Source organism: Bison bison, unplaced genomic scaffold (genome assembly GCF_000754665.1).
Source record: "Bison bison bison isolate TAMUID 2011002044 unplaced genomic scaffold, Bison_UMD1.0 scf7180017864068, whole genome shotgun sequence".
NCBI classification, from domain to species: Eukaryota; Metazoa; Chordata; class Mammalia; order Artiodactyla; family Bovidae; genus Bison; species Bison bison.
In genome coordinates, this window is record NW_011494640.1 from 9,217,316 (window position 1) to 9,236,691 (window position 19,376).

Below are 19,376 nucleotides of genomic sequence, written 5' to 3' on the forward strand. Positions count from 1 at the left end.
TCTTCCCACCCTCTCCCTCTCCCACAGAGTCCATAAGACTGTTCCATACATCAGCGTCACTTTTGCTGTCTCGTACACAGCGTTATTGTTATCATCTTTCTAAATTCCATATATATGCGTTAGTATACTGTATTGGTGTTTTTCCTTCTGGCTTACTTCACTCTGTATAATAAGATCAATTTTAATTTTATTTTATTTTTAAACTTTACAATATTGTATTAGTTACTTTCTCTTTGCCCTCCACATCTAGATGATCCACTAGAGATGTCAATTCTATCCCACAGTGGCTCCTGAATAATTTTTATCCCTTTCATTCTTGTTGCCATGACATTGGTTAACATCTCTCTTTTAAGTCCCTTAAAAGATGCCTCATTGGTATCCTTTCTTGCCAGTCCATTCAGTACATGGAATGTACAGTCCATTCCCCAAACCTTTCTAAAAGCCAAGATCTGTCCACATCACCTGCAAATGTGCTTTGCTTTCTTCTTGCTAACAAAATAAGTTTAAGATACAATTTAGTAGAAAAACCCATTGAGGTGTAACAATTGTCATAATCTGAATCAATTGTTTTCCAGCCTTAAGTTTTCCAACTATATCTCAAAACTCCTAGAAAAGCAGTTGTTTCAGAACTTGATCAGCACACTTCCATTTTATTTCTCTGTAAATAATAATGAGACACTTGATATATATTGGATATTATGCTGTGTCCCAAAGAAACAAAATGATTGAGACAAAAACATTCCATACTATTCATAGAGATCTTAGTCCTGGTGCAGAAAAATTAAAATATTATACACTATTGAGTAAGTAAAATGAAAGTGTGCTACATGTTATGCTAGAGGAAGCGTAAGATTCTGAAGTGTACATAGTAAGACACCTTACCTCATACTCTTGGTGGTAATAGTGGGTCTATGCTGGGCAGGAAAGTTGGTTGCAAAAGTAGGCACTCTTTAAACTGGGTGGGAGCATAGATGAGTGGGCTGACTCCTGGCAAGAGAAAATGACCACATGCAATATAAAAATTAAAAATGTTCAGTACAGTATCACCCAGAATATAAGGAGGGGAATGCTGACTATGATGGAGCTGGTAGAGTAAGAAACACCTGATAATAAAATTACTTGTAAACCAGAACAGGAGCTTTGGACCTTATGCAGTAAGCAGCTGGAAGTCTGACAGGATCATATTTATATTGGAAAAAATCATTCTGGATGCAGTATGAAGAATTAGAAAGAAAAGGTTAGAGAAAGTGAGAGCATTTAGTAGCTGTTGCTGAAATTCTTGGGAGCAATTACATTGGTTTTCATTAATTCTTTGTTATATGGAAGGAATAAGGTGGATTGGTTTAAAAAATGTTACATGCAATCATGCTAAGACGTTTCAGTTGTGTTTGACTCTGTGAAACCCTATGGACTGTAGCTTGCCAGGCTCCTCTGTACTTGGGATTCTCCAAGCCAGAATACTGAAGTGGGTTGCCATGCTCTCCTCCAGGGTATATTCCCAACCCAGGGATTGAACCTGCATCTCCTGTATTGGCAGGTGGGTTCTTTACCACTGAGTCATCAGGGAAGCCCAAAAAAATTGTTAAGAGGAATGAAAATCAGGGTTTAGTGACTTCATTATTGTTGGTGGTGGCTCAAACTGTAAATAATCTGCCTGCAATGTGGGAGACCTGGGTTTGATCCCTGCATTTGGAAGATTCCCTGGAAAAGGGAACAATTACCTACTCCAGTATTCTGGCCTGGAGTATTCCAAGGACAGAGGAGCCTGGCAGGATAAGGTCCAAGGGGTTGCAATAAGTCGGACACCACTGAGCAACTTTCACTTTCACTTATTGTTGGTGATCGATGATTAAGTAGTATGGATGATGATCAGTGAGGAGCAGATTTATGTCTGGAACTCTAAAAAAGGAATAGGACCTGAGAAGTATTGTAGAGTTGAAATTCTCTAGCATATCAGTTCAGTTCAGTTCAGTCGCTCAGTCGTGTCCAACTCTTTGCGACCCCATGAACTGCAGCACGCCAGGCCTCCCTGTCCATCACCAACTCCCGGAGTTCACTCAAACTCATGTCCATCGGGTCAGTGATGCCATCCAGCCATCTCATCTTCTGTTGTCCCCTTCTCCTCCTGCCCTCAATCCCTCCCAGCATCAGAGTCTTTTCCAATGTGTCAACTCTTTCCATGAGGTGGCCGAAATATTGGAGTTTCAGCTTCAGCATCATTCCTTCCAAAGAATACCCAGGACTGATCTCCTTTAGAATGGACCGGTTGGATCTCCTTGCAATCCAAGGGACTCTCCAACACCACAGTTCAAAAGCATTAGTTCTTCAGTGCTCAGCTTTCTTCACAGTCCAACTCTCACATCCATACATGACCACAGGAAAAACCATAGCCTTGACTAGACGGACATCACTAGCATATAGGTTTAGCCCTGGAGAAAGAAATGGCAACCCACTCCAGTACTCTTGCCTTAAACATCCCATGGACGGAGGAGCTTGGTGCAGGCTACTATCCATGGGGTAGCAAAGAGTCGGGCACGACTGAGCAACTTCACTTTCACTTTCACTTTCAAAACTATGGAAGTAGATGAAATTGCTCAGGGCAATTGCATAAAATGTGTATAGAACCTGAGAGGACCTGTGGGGATTCCAACCTTTCAGGCAAGGAAAAAAGAAGAGAAGGGTGGTCCTAGGAACAACAGAGACACTTATTCATTAAGAAAGAAGTCAGAAATGTCAAACACAGCCCACAGGAGAATTAAGGTTACTTTTTGAGGGGGAGGGAGTATTGAGTGTGAAGCGTATCACTAGTGAGTTGATGAAAGCACTTTCAATAGATGTGTTGAGGGAGGTGACATTGCTCTCTTTATTTAACCTGTCCACATGTCCATCTCTTGAGTGGGCCAACTTGGCTGCAGCTCTGACCTTGCTCTGGGTGGTGGTTGTAGAGTGGAGAAGAGATCACAAGCTATTATTTCTACACATTATTTCTCTTTTGGAGCACAGGTGCAAGTCAATTTTGACATTTCTGTCTATTGGAATCCCAAATACACTATGAAAGATGGCAACAGCAAAGCCTCCTTTCAAGTGTGATTATCCTGGCCTTCCTGTTATAGCTTGTGGTCCCCAACCCCACACGTCTGTAAGTGCCATCTCTTCTCTGCTGAAACTCCGTTAAATTTCAAGAAACAGATCAAATATCACTTCCTCCTAATGACATCCTCATTTCATAAGGGTATTATTGCTCTTCGGTATTCCCAGAGGATTTTGTATATAAAGTCCAAGTGTTTAAAACATTCTGCTTCATAACAGAGTAATAAGGTATTTAACTCTTGTTTATGGAATTGAATTGAAATGTATATATAACATTGTGTGTCTGATTACAATGAATTATTTTAAGTCCAGACATTTTTTTATGATGGTGAATCCATTTTTGTAGAGAAAACAAAATTATAAGATACTTGAAATTGCCTTCACTCCTTTCTTACACTGTCTCTTTGCCACCCTATGGACTTTAGCCCACCAGGCTCTTCTGTCCATGGGATTCTCTAGGCAAGAATACTGGAGAGGGTTGCCATGGCCTCCTTCAGGGATCTTCCCAACCCAGGGATCAAATCAATGTCTCTTATGTCTCTTGCATTGGCAGGCAGGTTCTTTACCATAGCACCACCGGGGAAGCCCCTTTCTCACACTGGGAAAGAATAGTACTGAATCAAGCAGAGTTCTACTTGAGCTGGTGTCTGAGTTAGGCTTAGCTAAAACTTTTTTGATTCAGAGGAGAGACACAGACTCCATACACAATACTTAGAGACTATAATCTGAGAGCAGCATTCCAAAAATATACAATAATTTTGGGTCCACCTATAAATTGGGTTTACTTTGAATAGGCAGATTACATCTTATGACAAATAAGAGAGTTGCTACTGGGAGCAATGGTCTAATTTCACCATCTTCACCTAAGCAAAGAAATTCTAATCTAGCGCTTACATGGGTTTTATGTTTCCTGTGAATCTGTCTTTAAAAGGTATATTTTTATCACTATAATCTGAGATCTAAAAAAGTTATGTTTAGTACTTTAAGATGATTATTTCCAATGTAATGTCAGATTTGTAATATGGTTTCATTTCTGCAGTAAGTTCACATTTGAAATAGATATACATTTTCAAGTGTCAAATGATTTCTCAGTGTTCATGAATATCATAAAGCTTGAATAGCAAATAAAATTTTATAACTTAATAATGTAGCCAATAGCCTTAAAGAAATTGTGAATTTCAGGATTATTTTTCTTTCTACCCAAAATGTTGCCTATCTGTGAGCAAACTGATACTTGGCTGAAGACTTGGTGAGAATAACTAACACTGGAAAGTGTTAAGAACTCTTGAAATGTGCCCGTGCTTTAAATGCCATTTCACCCCATTCCTCTTCCTACCAGACAGAGCATAGAGCAAATCATATGATGGATGGCCAGTTTAGATTCATAATTCATCACAGTTAGAAGGACTTATAATGGTGTATTTTCAAACTCAGTGAAAATGCTCAAACAGTTCAACATCCCATTCAATAGAGTCAGTGATAATATAATGGAATGTTTTCTTCAGTATATTCAGTGAAGCACGGTAAGGGCTAAGGTCCAATTATTTCTTATGGTGATGGAGGTGGGGGCATCATCACAGATGGAAAAGAGGACATGAATCAAATTTGTGTTCTCTCCAATAGAATGTGTGTGTGTACATCTGAGGGGGCAGTGATTCTAGGGAAAAATCTATCTTTAGGTATTAAAAATGGTTCAAAGTTCCCTAAGTGTTACCCAAAGGAAGAAGTGTCATTGGAAAATCATCACTGCTTTATGTTAGGGTTACGATAATGCCTTTAATAAATAAGTTCTCTGTTATTGATACTTTAAGCAGACTATTAAGCAAAAATCTAATAAAGTGGAATCATTTCTTTAGGGAGGAGGGCATGGCAACCAGTCCAGTATTCTTGCCCGGAGAATTCCATGGACAGAGGAGCCTGGCGGGCTATAGTCCATGGGGTCGCACATGACTAAAGCCACTTAGTGCACACACACACACACACACACACACATTTCTTTAAGACTAACAGTGAAACTTTACTTATATTGGTTTACAATTGAAAATAATGATAAATGTTTTAGACATTTTTTGAAAACAGTTCATTAAGAGTTTTCCAAGAATAATTTTTTTTCGTGTGTTTAAATTCACTGCCAAAATATTTGGGACTGGACACCTGGGGCACTTGCTTCCTCCTTGGGCTCAGGCTTCCTTCTCATTTCCCATAGTGTTGACCCAATCAGTTCCATCTGTTATAGCCATAACCCAAATGTGGCCAAATTCGAAGAGAAAAAACTTGGCATCATTGTCCACAGCTTCACTTCCTGCTTCATTGACCTCACTCCATGGTGCCCCTCTAAAGCTCCATCGTTTCAAGGAGCTCAAGCATTCCTGATCTCCCTCTGTCTTTCTTTGATAAGTTGCTAGTAGTATTCAGTCATTTAGGGCTTATTGTGAATTTTATTTTACAGGTACTTTTCCAATGTCTTTGCATTTTACCCAAGCTCTGAGTGAAGCATGAATGGCCCTGCCTTCCATTAGGGGATTTCCAGGCATCAGTGTCTTCAGGTAAGAACGTGATGGTACTTTCCTGGACCTCAGAAATCGCATAGAACAGGCCTGCCCTACCTCTTAATCTTTCTATGAACATTCAGGGCTGTGTGACCCAGGATTCTCAGTGGCTATTGTCTGCTTTAAATTTTAGCCCTTCTATGTTTCTTCAGTTAACTTTGATAGCTTCTCTGTGGTCTGTACATTATATAAAAAACTATGCTTTTCTGTTTATAGCTATATCCATACATATTTGGGGGGAAGATCTAAGCTTTTCTTGTAATGAACCTTCCCTTTGAGTCTATTTGTTCCCATTATTCCCACTTAGCTGTGTTTTAAGGGACGAAACCAACCATTAGATCCAACATGGACCCAATTACAGGGTCTTTTCTCCTGTTTTTAAAAATATGTGCACAGAATTTTTATGAGCTTCACCTCTGTGACTACTGGGCTCACGATTCTGCTGAAGCCACAGTTATTTTGCAAGTCAGTGAGGACTTCTCCAGCCCTGGGTTGGAGTTGTGCTGGTAACTTTGCTCTAAATTCCCAATTTAATGGCAAAAAACATGGATGGAAGACAGAGGAGCATAAATCTTGCAAGTTGCTTTTCAGAGACCAGCCAGAACTAGCCCTAGACGAAGACAGTGTATGCTGCCGGCGGCTGTATTCACTTCAATCTGATTTCAACAAGTAAGCCGCTAGCCAGGGGAGCATTAGAAGGTAAAAGGGGATCAACCAGTTGTTAATCCAGTTGTGACTTTGGTTTTGGGTTCCTTTCTTCAAACGGCCAAGCTGTGCGTTGCTTTGTGATTGACTGCCTTTGTCCTGACAGAGCTTCTCGTTTTGTACCTTTCACCATTGTTTTTGGCCACAGACCAAGCCTCACATCTTCTGGTCATAGAATTCCTTTCTACAGGCTCCACTGCAGGCCAAGGCCTCCGGGTAACCCGAGACGCCTCGATTTCCCTGCAGACAGCACATTAAAGGGAGGTCTGTTGGCCAGCTGCGGGAACAGGTGTTTTTCTCCTTTCATTCACACCCGCCCCCATTTATTTGTCTGAAGAATTCCCTTTCTCGGGTTGTTCACAAATGCTGAAGGAATTGGACAAATTGTATAGGCGTTAGAGTCTGCGATTAAAACACTTCACCTGCTTGGCAGCAGAGCCGGTAAACAATGCTACCAGACGCAGCACACCATGATTCCGTTGTTTAGCTTGCTGCTTGCTAATGAGCAGGAGGGGACTGGGCACCTTGGAGGCCCCTGCACCATGTGTTTACAGACTCAGATTCCACCTCTGCTCTTTGGAGAAGGCTCGTTCATGCTGCTTTCTGAGAAACTGGAGAAGTAAAGTCAATGCTATGATTATTGTCTTTTTTTTTTTAATACGCAGAGCAGAGCCATGAAAGCCTGAACTGGTTTAGTCCTCTTACATTTAATGTTGGTCAGGTAATCCAGATCACTTTTTTATAACTCTGTTGTATAGACGGGGAGGGTCAAATATCACAGTGAATATTACAGACCACATTTACTTCAGATATGTCCTTGGAGATTGTTGTGATTTTCTTTGGAGAATGAGCTTATAGGTTGAGTGAGCTGTGGATATGTGGTCTTTCTAGTACAGATCACCATGCCCCATTATTACCTCACTCAATGGTAAATTGAAGTTTCAGGATTTCGTTTCTCTTCCTTATCTGAAATTTGGCTGTAAAAAATCCCTCTTTGAATTGCCTTAGCACTTTTTCACAAGCCACATCTCACATATAACTCTCTGTGTCTTCTCACAGACCCAAAAACTAGGTTTGAGTCACTCTAGTTTTTCTCTCCATTGCAGGATTTAGGGTAAATAAAAATACTTTTCAGAATTAAAGATTTTTTAATACAAAAGAATATTATAAACAATTAGCATATTATTTTTTATGTCAGTAATATATTAATAGTAAATGCTATGCAACTATGAGACTACCAGGCTGACTGTGAGTTCATTTAATTCCATCCTGTCATTCAGAAGTCTGTCTTTTAAGTTGTTTGGAATGGGATATGGGCCACGTAGAAGAGAATATCCCTTTCCCCATCTTCTAAAATTCTGGGAAGCTGCTCCTTAAAGAAAATGGTACAGTCTTCATTTAAATGCCCTCAGATTGTTGCCGTCTTTGGACTCTCCCTTCCTTTCTTCAGGCAGGGAATCAAATAAGCCAGGCTTATGAAGCCAAGATTTCATAAATGGATTCCCACCATACTGTTGCTTTTGGCCTTTTGAAAACACTTGTCTTTACCGTGCTTGCAAACCCCTCAGGCTGTTACAAAATGCCCTGTGTTTCAGCCATAAATTGCCAGGCATGTTCTGAGCAAGCTGAGTTCCTCAAGGCCTCGGTGCTTTTGCACATGTCCTTTCTCACGTGTGGGCTTCTTCCTCATGCTCTCTTTTCCATTTTTTCACTTGGTGAATTCCCACTTTTCCTGTAGCCCTAAAATCAAGCCTCTTCTCATTTGAGAAGACTTCCTGACATTTCTTAAGCAGAGCTAGACACTTCCTTCTTTCTTGCTCTCTTTCCCACACCTCATTAGGTCATGTGTCACATGATTTTTGTGACCCTGAACTGGACTCTGAGTTCCTTGATGGACTGTATCGTACTTATCTTTGTGGACCTAAGTCTTTCTTTACACCCTTCCCTCTGATCGCCCATGCTACTGCCTGGCAAAGTCCAGGTGCTTTTGCTTTTATTTTGAGCAAAATAGGTTCTCAGTTAATATTGATGAAATGAATGCATAAACATAGCTAAACTTATAATTTATCTTGAGAAGTTGGGGGGATGAATGCAACCTCTAAAACTAGGAAAGGTACTTGAAAAAGGGAAACTGCTAACTTCAGTTGCTTGTGTTCTGGGACTTAGTACCAATTGGCTAAAATGAACTAAGTCATACATTTCATCAAATTCTTTTCTTTTCCATCTATTTACTGTTTCTCTGTTCAGGAGGGGCACATGATAAGCAAGGCAATGTGAGAAATTCAGTGTGCATCCTTCCCTACCCACCCCTCCAAACAACTGTGATCATTGTCCATTTTATTTTGCTGTTTCCTTATTTACAAGTATTTAAAAAGACTGATCTTTGCTTTAAAATAAAATCAGAATTAATATATTGGTGCACCATATATAAATATCAACGAGCACATTCTTTTTCTTTTCTTCTTTTTTTTTTACTGTGTGAAAAGTAGTTATTTCTGATCCCATGATCTTCTTCTTGTGCTAATGGATAGACCATCTTTCTCTTTTTAAAATTTCAAATCATCTCATAGAGTTACAGGCAAATAGTTCTAGACGAGGCTCTGAGCACTTAAAAAAAAAATCCTCAAAGCAATCATACAATGGAGTACAGCAGAAGAAAAAAGATTCAGAGTGGTTGAATAACTTGCCCCAAAATCCCACAGCTGGTAAGTGACAAATGTAGAATTCAAGCCCACTCAGGCTGGGTCCAGAATCAAAGCATGATAAACTATCTCTTCTTCAGAAGTCAACTCTATTGCTGTATGAAGGAAAAACTATTTCAGGGAAGGAAATGGAACAGTTAGAAGAATCTCTTACAAATACCCCAGAAAAGAATAAAGACAACAGGAAAGTAATAATATGACTTATAGTGCCAGACTCTTGATAAACTTTTGATTATTTGTGCAGTTTTTGCCTTAGACTAAATAATTCAATATTTCCTGAGATAAAGAACAGTTTCTGTACCTTGGTGGCAATCTGATTCCTTAACCCATGTAGAAGACCATGGTATATGGCCTAACTGCATGAGAGTTTTAAGTCAAGATACATAGTAAAACTATTTTTGTTATTGGTGTTTTACTTTTTCCTTCTTGCTTGGAAAAAATTAAAATTTCAAGCTATTTATAAAGTTCATTTTCCCTAGAGTCAGAGGTCACAAAGATAAATATTAACTGTCAGAAAAGCCACAAATGAAGGTGACGTTCTTTTATAATGGTATCTGAGAAGAAAAGCTATCAGGTTGAAAGCCAATAATCCAGAATTTTTTATTGCAAGTCTACTGAGATGTTCAAACTTGAATGTGGCCCGTGATTTCTGAAAGGTAGCTCTGTTTCATGGAGGATCTAGCAGAAATTTCCATTCATGTTGAGTGGAAAACCCAAAAGGGAGTGTTCCATGGAGCTCAGAATCTGGCAATAAAAGATTTACTTTGTGTGAGGAAGACTAGAGTGTCTTTCCCATTGCTGATTTATTAATTGGTTTATTAAGAAAGTCCTACATTGTTAATATTTCAGCACTCACTTGAATATAGTTATAAATTCCTAGGTAGAGAACCCACAAATTACATATGGACACTCCAATATCCATCAAATAGTGTTTTGCATCTATCTAGTCATTTCCTAAGAAATAGTATTGTGCCTAATTTGAGTAAAACACTGTGTTTTTATTTTATTTTTAAATTTACACATTTCTAAGATGATAAAGTATGAATTTACAGGGAAAATATTATACTCCCCTTTGAAATAAGCTTGTCAAAATCTATGGCATGAAATGTTCCCATTTATGAGAGGATTACTCTAGTAGTATTCACTCACTGATGAGATTTCTTAGCACCATTATATAACTGAATAAATTACTCTCCATGCATAGCCTAATATCTTGTAGTCATAACTCTTAAATATTTTTCAGATCTTTTGGTAAGATTATCAAGTTCAGTATTTTGGTAATGGATAGAATTTTACTTGAACTGTCTTAAAAGTATCTCTTTTCATAGGAAAATAGAGAAAAGCTATAGCAATGAAAAGCATCTATTATGTAACACCCTAGGGGTGGATCCCTCTCCTGTAAACTAACTCAAATTTTCAGGAAGCTTAAATTCCTCCAATTCCATTTTAATGCCATTTCCCCCCTCCCCCCCCCATTCTGTTTCAGTGGCAATGAAGAACAGCTGGCCACCATTCTCTGTGATAATAACCTTCGTACAGTCAAAACTGGAGTGGTTTTGGACATGGTACTTATAAGAACATCTCCTTGCAAATGATGTATCCTTTTTGGTATTTTATCCTGTAAATAGCTAGATTCTTTATAGCCAACCCTTCCACTGACTATCAAATTTTAGCTCTGTTTAGTAGAATGCAAGCATTTTTCTCCCTCATCTATTCAGGAATGTCTTCTGAGAAGTTTTCACAATAAAATTTATTGTTTTTAATTTATGACATACAATGTAAGAAGAATGGAATGCTTTTCTGTTAGGATTTGCATTGATAATTACAGGTTACCATAGTGCTGGTCTACATTTTTTTTAAAACCAAATTTGCCAGATTCTGAAGTGAATATCAATAGGAAGGCTGAACACTTTTTTGCTGCAACAGATTGAGACCAATATCTGGTGGTGAAGACCTATCGCTGTTGGCCGGACCCTACTTCTAATTGGGAAGAAGGCAGATGCTAGCTTCTAGGGATATCAATCATTCCAAGTCATAGCCACACCCAAAGAAAGCTGAGGAAGTGATTCAGTCTTTCTGAGGTCATCTTTCCTATTAGTAGCAGGGGAGCCAAGAGTCTGAAAACACTCACATTTTGCTCTCTTTAGGAAAAAACAACATTGATTTTAGAGGCTTTTGTTAAGGAGGCCAGGGGGATTTTCCCAGCGAGGCACAGAGGAAGCTGGTTTGGGTTGGGAAGCCAGACATTTCTTGGCCTGAGTTTCTCACTTGAATGGGATTCCAGTGTGCCCCCTCCTCACCTCTCCAACCCCTAAGCAGCTTCAAGCTCCTCCTCCTCCCTTGGACCATATGGGGAAGCTGGCTCAGTGGCTGTTATTCTACTGCTCCAAGTTCACGCAGCTGTTCATTCCCTGCTTAATGTACCGGTAATTACAGCAATGTGCTCTTCTCTTTTTCCAATCATGTAACTTTTTCTAATGGAAAATTATTTGTTTTTAACAACGTCCACGCATTCTATTCTTTAATAAGAAAGGAGGTCTTCTGGAATCGAGAGATTAAATTCTCTACAAAAAACAAAAGTTTCTGTATCACTTTCCAGCTCCATAGGAGGGCTCAGTGGGACAAGCTGAAATTGAGGCGGGGGCACTTAAGTGAGTGTAACTAACTTGATATGAATAGGCCGGTTGGGAAACAAAGCAAACTCATAGCCTTCTGCACATGGAGGTGATGAAAGAATATTTTTTTTAAAATGAGAAACTGGGAAAAATCAAAAGTAGAAATTGAGCTCTGCTTTCATGATCCAAATTCAATATGCTCTCAAAAGATTTTTAAAACAAATATTTGAAGAGTTTTTCCACTTATCTTGGTTCTATCTTTCAGAGCTTGCAAATTTTTTGCTTTTATGTCTGGGATTGGGTGGGGACTTCAAATGACAGCAAGGAGAGCTTCTTTCCTTCCACCTATGCCAAGTTCACGGGCATAGATCAACATCTGTTTGCTCACACTGTCATTTGTGGATGAAATAATTCAGCCTTGGAATCTCTGCCCTCGTGTCTCCTTAAATGGCACTGGGAATCATCGTACACACACAAAAACCATTAATTTTTTCAAAGCAATAAATTTTCTACTCATTAGAAGGTTTTGTTTTGGGACTTTCATTTTAAAAACTTAATTAAGAAGCAGTTGTAGCAAAGAACACCAAGTCAAATCCTGTGTGTGGATAAAGATCCTAGTTCTGTACTACAGATAGAGCTGATCAAATCAGAAGGATGATAGCAAAATGAAAGTTTCTTTTATATGCAAATTCAAAATTTGATTGAGCTGAGAGGACCACAGACTATGATTGCAAATTGATGCCTCATTTGACAGTTTAAGGGTTTGAATCATTTGAGATTTAGTTACATCAAAAATTATAAGACATATATTCTGAGCCCCAAATCTTTTAGTGCTAAAATGTGTTGATATTTCCAAAGGGCTCTAATTTTATTACTTGAGTATTAGCTTTATGCTAAGGCTTCCTTCGGAGAAGGCAATGGCACCCCACTCCAGTACTCTTGTTTGGAAAATCCCATGGACTGAGTAGCCTGTTAGGCTGCAATCCATGGGGTCACTAAGAGTCGGACACAACTGAGCGACTTCACCTTCACTTTTCACTTTCACGCATTGGAGAAGGAAATGGCAACCCACTCCAGTGTTCTTGCCTGGAGAATCCCAGGGACGAGGGAGCCTGGTGGGCTGCCGTCTCTGGGGTTGCACAGAGTCGGACACGACTGAAGTGACTTAGCATAGCATAGGGCTTCCTTGGTGGCTCAGCTGGTAAAGAATTCACCTGCATTGTGAGAGACCTGGGTTCGATCCTTGGGTTTCGAAGATGCCCTGGTGAAGGGAATGGCTACCCACCCCAGTATTCTGGCCTGGAGAATTGACTGTATAGTCCATGGAATTGCAAAGAGTGGGACATGACTGAGTGACTTTCACTTTCAGCTTTATGCTAATAATGATTAGTAGCAAGATGATTGCTGGAAATCAGCTATCTTCTCCTCTATTCTTCTAAACTAGCCCATCCACCAACTCCTTACAAAAGTCTTTTGTTTTTTCCTTTGAGATTTTTTTTTCAGAAAGCACACAAAAGTGAAGAAATTTGACATTTTCAAATTGAAATTTAGAACTATATAATTTCTTAATTTGTACTAACTTTGGCAAAACAGTTGCTTTCCTTCAAGACCACAATAGCCACAGTAGCAGCATGACAGCATTTTTGTTCCTCTCAAGTCTGGCTAGAAGCTCCATGTGTGACAAACAACAATGAGAAAGACCTGCTCCTCATTCTTTATGAATGCAGCATGTGAATCTGGATTCGACTGCACCCTGTAGGAAATCATTGCTGTCTGCTTTATGAAAAGCGAACATGTAATTTAATACATTTAAGCAAACGAAGAACAAGGGTCTACAGAATTTGTAACATGACTCGACTCTAATCTAGGTGTCTATCCTACCTCATAATCTATTTCTTTTGATGTGCATCAGTATCTTCAAAAAGAATTGTTTTAAAAGCTTTAAATCATTTTGATATATGTTAGACCGTCAAAGCTATACATGTGATCTGATGAATGTCAAAATGTATGATGAGCGACTGCTCACACTCCTCATTATACTCATTCATTCAGCAAATACTTTATTTTTTCCAGCTGTATTGAGGAATAATTAACAAATAAAATGCTATATGTTTAAAGTGTATTCAATCAGCCAATGCTTATATAATTTTACTTTTCCAGCTGTGTTGAGGAATAACTGACAAATTTCTATATATTTAAGTTGTGTGACATGATGATTTGATATTTGTATGCACTGTAAAATGATTACCACCATGAAATTCATTAACACATTCATTTTAAAATAAATTGTGTGTGTGTGTGTGTGTGGTAAGAATGCTTAAGATCTGTTTCAACAGATGTCAAGCATACAACACAGTATTACTGACTATAGTCTCCATGCTGTATATTGGAATCCTAGAACTTACTCATTTTATAACTGCAACTCTGTGCCCTTTGATCAATATCTCTTCACTTCTTCCACATACCACCCACCCTTACCCCCAGCCCTGGAAACCATCATTTTACTCTTTTCTATGACTTATTTTTTTAATTTATCTTTTAGATTCCACATATGATGAGAGATCATACAGCACTTGTCTGTCCTCTATCCAGCTTATTTTATTTACCATAATATCCTCTGGATTCGTAATCTTGTCACAAATGGCAGGATTTTCTTCTTTTTATGGCTGAATAGTATTCCATTGTTTATATATCACATCCTTATCCATTCATACATTGATAGACTCTTATGTTGTTTCTGTATCTTGGCTATTGTGAATTATACTGCAATAAACATGAGAGTACAGATATTTCTGAGATACCGATCTCATTTCTTTTGGATGAATGTCCAGAATTGGAATTGTCAGGTCATACAGTAGTTTATTTTTAATTTTTGTGGAATCTCAATCCTGTTTTCCTTTGTGATTGTACCAATTTATATTTACAGTGACCGTGCACAAGAATTCCTCTTTTTCCACATCCTCACCAGCATTTGCTACCTCTTGTCTTCTTGATACTAGTCATTTGAACAGGTGTGAGGTGATAGCTCATTGTAGTATTGATTTGCATTTCCCTAATAGTGATGCTGAGCACATTTCCATGTATATTGTTCATTTGTATATCTTTGTAAAAATGGCTATGCAGGATCTTTGCCCATTTTAAAATCAGATTATCTGTTTTTTTGTTGTTACTGAATTTTGTGAGTTCCTCATATATTTATATTAACCTCTTACCAGATATATAGCTTGCAAATATTTTCTCCTGCTCTATAGCTTGCCTTTCATTTTGTTAATTGTTTCCTTCGAACATTTTGTATGTGCCCAGCATTTTCCAGGACCAAAGATTTAACAGTGAGTGAACGAAAGAAATAAAAGTCTCCATTTCATGTAAGCTACTGTTTAGAGTTTAGTAAGAGAAGACAGATAAAATGAATCAGTAAGAAAATATATATATTGAAAAGCAATAAGAGATGAGGACAAAAAACAAAGCATTAGCTCTGTAAAGAATTTTTTTTTAAGTGATTGCAAGGGTAGAATTTTTCATGAGGAGGCAGAGAAGATCTACTAATGGTGACCTTTGAGCATATATTTGAAGGGAATGAGATATGAGCCAGATGGACCTCTGAGTGGAGAACTATCTAGGCAAAGGGAATACAAAGTGCAAAGGTCCAGTGGACGTGTGGATTTAATGTGTTCAAAGCACAAGGAGGCCAGTGTGACTGGACTAATGCGAATGATTGCATGAACGTTAGGAGATAAGGTCAGAGAGGTAAGAGGGAGCCAGACCATGCAAAATCACAGTTTATTATAAGAACTTTGGCTTTTACTTTGAGATGTGGGAAGCCATTAGAGATTTTTAAACAGAAAAATGACAGAATCTGACTTACCTTTTAACAAGATCACTCTGGCTGTTATGTTGAAAGTCAACCCAAGGGCAATAAGTGGAAACTAGTTAGGAAATTAATATAATAAGCTGGACAAGAGGCTAAGAGGGAAAAGTAGAGATAGTAAATATTAAGCGAGTTCTGACTATACTCGGCACTCCTCTAGGTTTTCTAGATACAACAGGAAGGAAATAGAGGCTATTTCTCATGGGATTTACATTCTACTAAGAGGAAACAATCAACAAGTAAAGCAATATAAAATATCAAGTGGTGATAACTTCTATTAAGAGAAACCCCAAAGACTCTCTGGACCATGTTTCCAGCAATAACTCAGTTCATAATGACCCATTTCTAGAAATAAATACATGGCTATATAGAGGGGACTAGAGAGGTAAATTCTGGCACATTCAATCAGGGAAATAAAAATGAGTGACTGCAGTTATATGCAATATTGTAGATGGATCTTAGCAATATGAATATGAGAAAAATATAGCATATAGATATTTTAAAAACCAGTATTTTTTATAAAGTAAAATACACATACAACGAAAATGTATAATTTTAAAAGACTACACATAGAAGTGTTAAATAAATATGAAATAAAGGTTTAGAAATTGTTAATACAAAATTTGCAATAGTAGTTACCTTTGATAAGGAGAAGCTTGGAGTGATCACGTAGGTTTCTCTAGATGTTCTCGCTTTCACGTTGGATGTTGAAATCATGGATTTAATTACATTCTTTTGAAGGAGAAAATGAAGGAAAAAAGAAAAGATGGATGAAGGGAAGGAAGAAAGGAGGGAGGGAGAAAAAGATGGAGAGAGGAAACAGAAAAGAAAAGCCTTTTGTGAACTAATATTGAGTGTATGTTGTGAACCAAGGATTCTGATCTAATTTTCTGCTCCTGGGGTCGGGGATTGGACAGAGTTATGGGGGAGTTGTTTTTAGTTTGCTTGCTTGCTTTTGGATAGAATTTTCAGGGAAGTCCTCTCTGAAGCAATGATGTTAAGGCAGAGATAAGGATGGACTGAGAGAGGAGGCAGAAAAATAAGGAGATGCTGTGGCTGGGATGTAATAATTGAGGGACCAAACAAGAGGTAAGGTCAGAGGATTAGCAGGAGCAGGTCATCCTGGGCTTCACGGGCCATGAGAAACCCTTGGCCATTTACTCCAAGGGAAACTGGAAACCACTGGAAGCCTCTGAGCGGGAGTAACATTATCTGTTGTATATTTTGAAAGGATCATTCCTGCTGCGATGTGGGAATATACTAGCATTTCTCAGCACAATTGACCTTTAGGCTGGATCTTTCTTTGCTGTGGAGGGTTTTTGTGTGTGTGTGTGTGCATTGCAGGGCACTTAGCTGCATGCTTGGCCTCTGCCTTATGGAACTATATCATTCCACATGCAGTTGTGACCACCAAAATCATGTTCCGGCATTGTCAAGTGTCTCTCAAGGGCAAAATCAGCCCTGGTTAACAATCACTCAAAGGCAGTGAAGGCGACAAAATACAGAATAAGGGAGAGACGGTAGGAGAAGGTTGCTGTGTCCACTGAGACAGTGGCTGGGGTGAGGGTAGAAGTGTTTGGTGTCTCCTTTTTCACTTCTTTTTCCTTTTTAATATGTATCTTTATTTTATTTTTTATTTTTCAGCTTTATTGAGCTATAACTGAAATTGTAAGATATTTAAAGTGCACATCATGATGATGATATATGTGTACATTATGAAAAGATTCCTTCCATCTAATTAACCTACCCATCACTTCACATATTTATCTTGTGTGTGTGTGTGTGTGTGATAGCAAGTACATTTTACTCTCATATAATAGCAAATTTCCATTATACGACACAGTGTTAGCAATTTTAGTCACCATGGTATACTCCTTTTTTAAAGATTTTTTTGATGTGAACCATTTTTAATGTCTTTATTGAATTTATTAAAATACTGCTTCTGTTGTTTACATTCTGGTTTTTGGTATGTGAGATCTTAGTTCCCCAAGCAGGAACTGAACCCATTTACCTGTATTGGAAGGCAAAGTCTTAACCATTGGACCACCAGGGTAGTCTCTCTAGTCACCTAAAGATCTAAAGTCTCTTTAGATCCTCAGACCTTATTCATCGTATAATGTGTCTTCCTCTTTTCTAAAAACTGTATTTTCATAGTTTGGGTCTATACTCACATGTCTGGAATCTCTACAGTTTTAGGATATCTTTGAAGTCCCCAAAGATGAGACATCAAATATTCATTCACACTCAAGACAAATATTTTCCAGGTGCTACAGAAACAGAGTATACTTGAGCATGAAATCATTTACATGGTTATCCTGTAAGGACTGGTTTTATACCACCCACTTCTTTTTCCTTTGTTTTCTAGCAAGTCCTACAATTCATTTTCTGACTTCCATCCGGTGAGTTCCCGAGACCAGTGACTTCCTTTATGCTTTAACATTAAGATAGTCTGAGAGACAATATATTGAACATAGAATACTGTTTAAAAACATCACAAGCATACTACTTATCCATAAAATATTCACTTCTGAGGGCAAAAGGTACAGGAGGCTTTGACTGTGATCCAGAGAATCAACCTTGCACCTCAAACACTATGGGGCAGGGAGGTCAGTTTGGCATTTTGTTCTGTGCTGGATGCTGAGCTAAAAGGCAGGATCCATTACATCAGTTGGGCTTCCCTCATAGCTCAGTTGGTAAAGAATCTGCCTGCGATGCAGGAGATCCAGGTTGGATTCCTGGGTTGGGAAGATCCCCTGGAGAAGGAAATGGCAACCCACTCCAGTATTCTTACCTGGAGAATCCCATAGGCAGAAGAGCCCGACAGGCTACAGTCCATGGTGTTGCAAGAGTTAGACAAGACTTAGCAACTAAACCACCACTGTTACATCAGTCATCCAGGAATTACAGAATATTGTAGAACAGGCAACAGCAGAGTCTAAGAGCAGAGTTGACAGCAGGAACCTTGAATGCTTTCCCCTGAGGACTTTGTTCCATTTTTATAAAAGCCTCTCTGAAGATCAGCTATGAAAGGTGAGAAGGCAAACAAAGACACTGAGCGGCCTTTGGTCTGAGAGTGAGCTCCACAGATTCCAATGTAAACTGTTTCTAGGATTCCAGAGTGGTATTGTTTCATAGGAGAAGTACATCCTCCAATTGCAGAAAATCCAACTCCGCTGCAGCAAATCCAACTTCTTCTCTGACAAGGAGATTGTAATTAAACCTTTCAGGATCCAGAGGCTTGGCGTCCTCTGCTGCTGAGGGACTAAGCTCATGAAATTGCTCATACTTTATCAGATGGCATTCTTTTCCAGGTTTGCTGTATTAAGGGAGTCCTACCTTTAAGGAGGCCATGGTGCATATAGGGGAAAGGAGATGGACAGGACTGTGCATTTATTTAACTCTTCATCTTTCATATTCATACCTGAGATCAGAACTCCACAGCTTCCTTGGCTTTTCCAAAATAATAACCCTAATACCACACCAAAAAGGGCTGTGTTGACTCACTTTGAGAAGTAGGAGGGGCATACATTCTACTAATAAGGTAAGAGAATGGAGTAATAATATTAAATATTATTTTCACCAGCCAGAGAGTAGTTCCATGGGATGAACTGATTTGAACACAGCTCATGATGTGATCAAAATGCAGTTTTACTTTATGCATCTAATTATTTAGTTATTAAATGTGAAAATTCATTTTTACAAAGGCGGGATATGCATGCTTCACTGACTCAATAGACATGAACTTGAGCAAACTCTGGGAGATAATGGAGACAACGAAGCCTAGCATTCTGTAGTCCATGGGGTAACAAAGAGTCAGACATGACTTACTGCTGAACAATAGTGATGC

At 38.7% G+C, this 19,376-nt stretch overlaps 1 long non-coding RNA gene across 1 annotated transcript; it reads right to left on the bottom strand.

Moving 5' to 3' along the window:
* Positions 1-915: 915 nt before the first annotated feature.
* On the bottom strand, positions 916-18,355 carry LOC104986455. The gene is made up of 3 exons (XR_825042.1): positions 18,321-18,355; positions 16,169-16,261; positions 916-987 (listed from the first exon to the last, which is right to left on the bottom strand). It is a non-coding gene; the product is annotated as an uncharacterized LOC104986455 (long non-coding RNA).
* Positions 18,356-19,376: the final 1,021 nt, after the last annotated feature.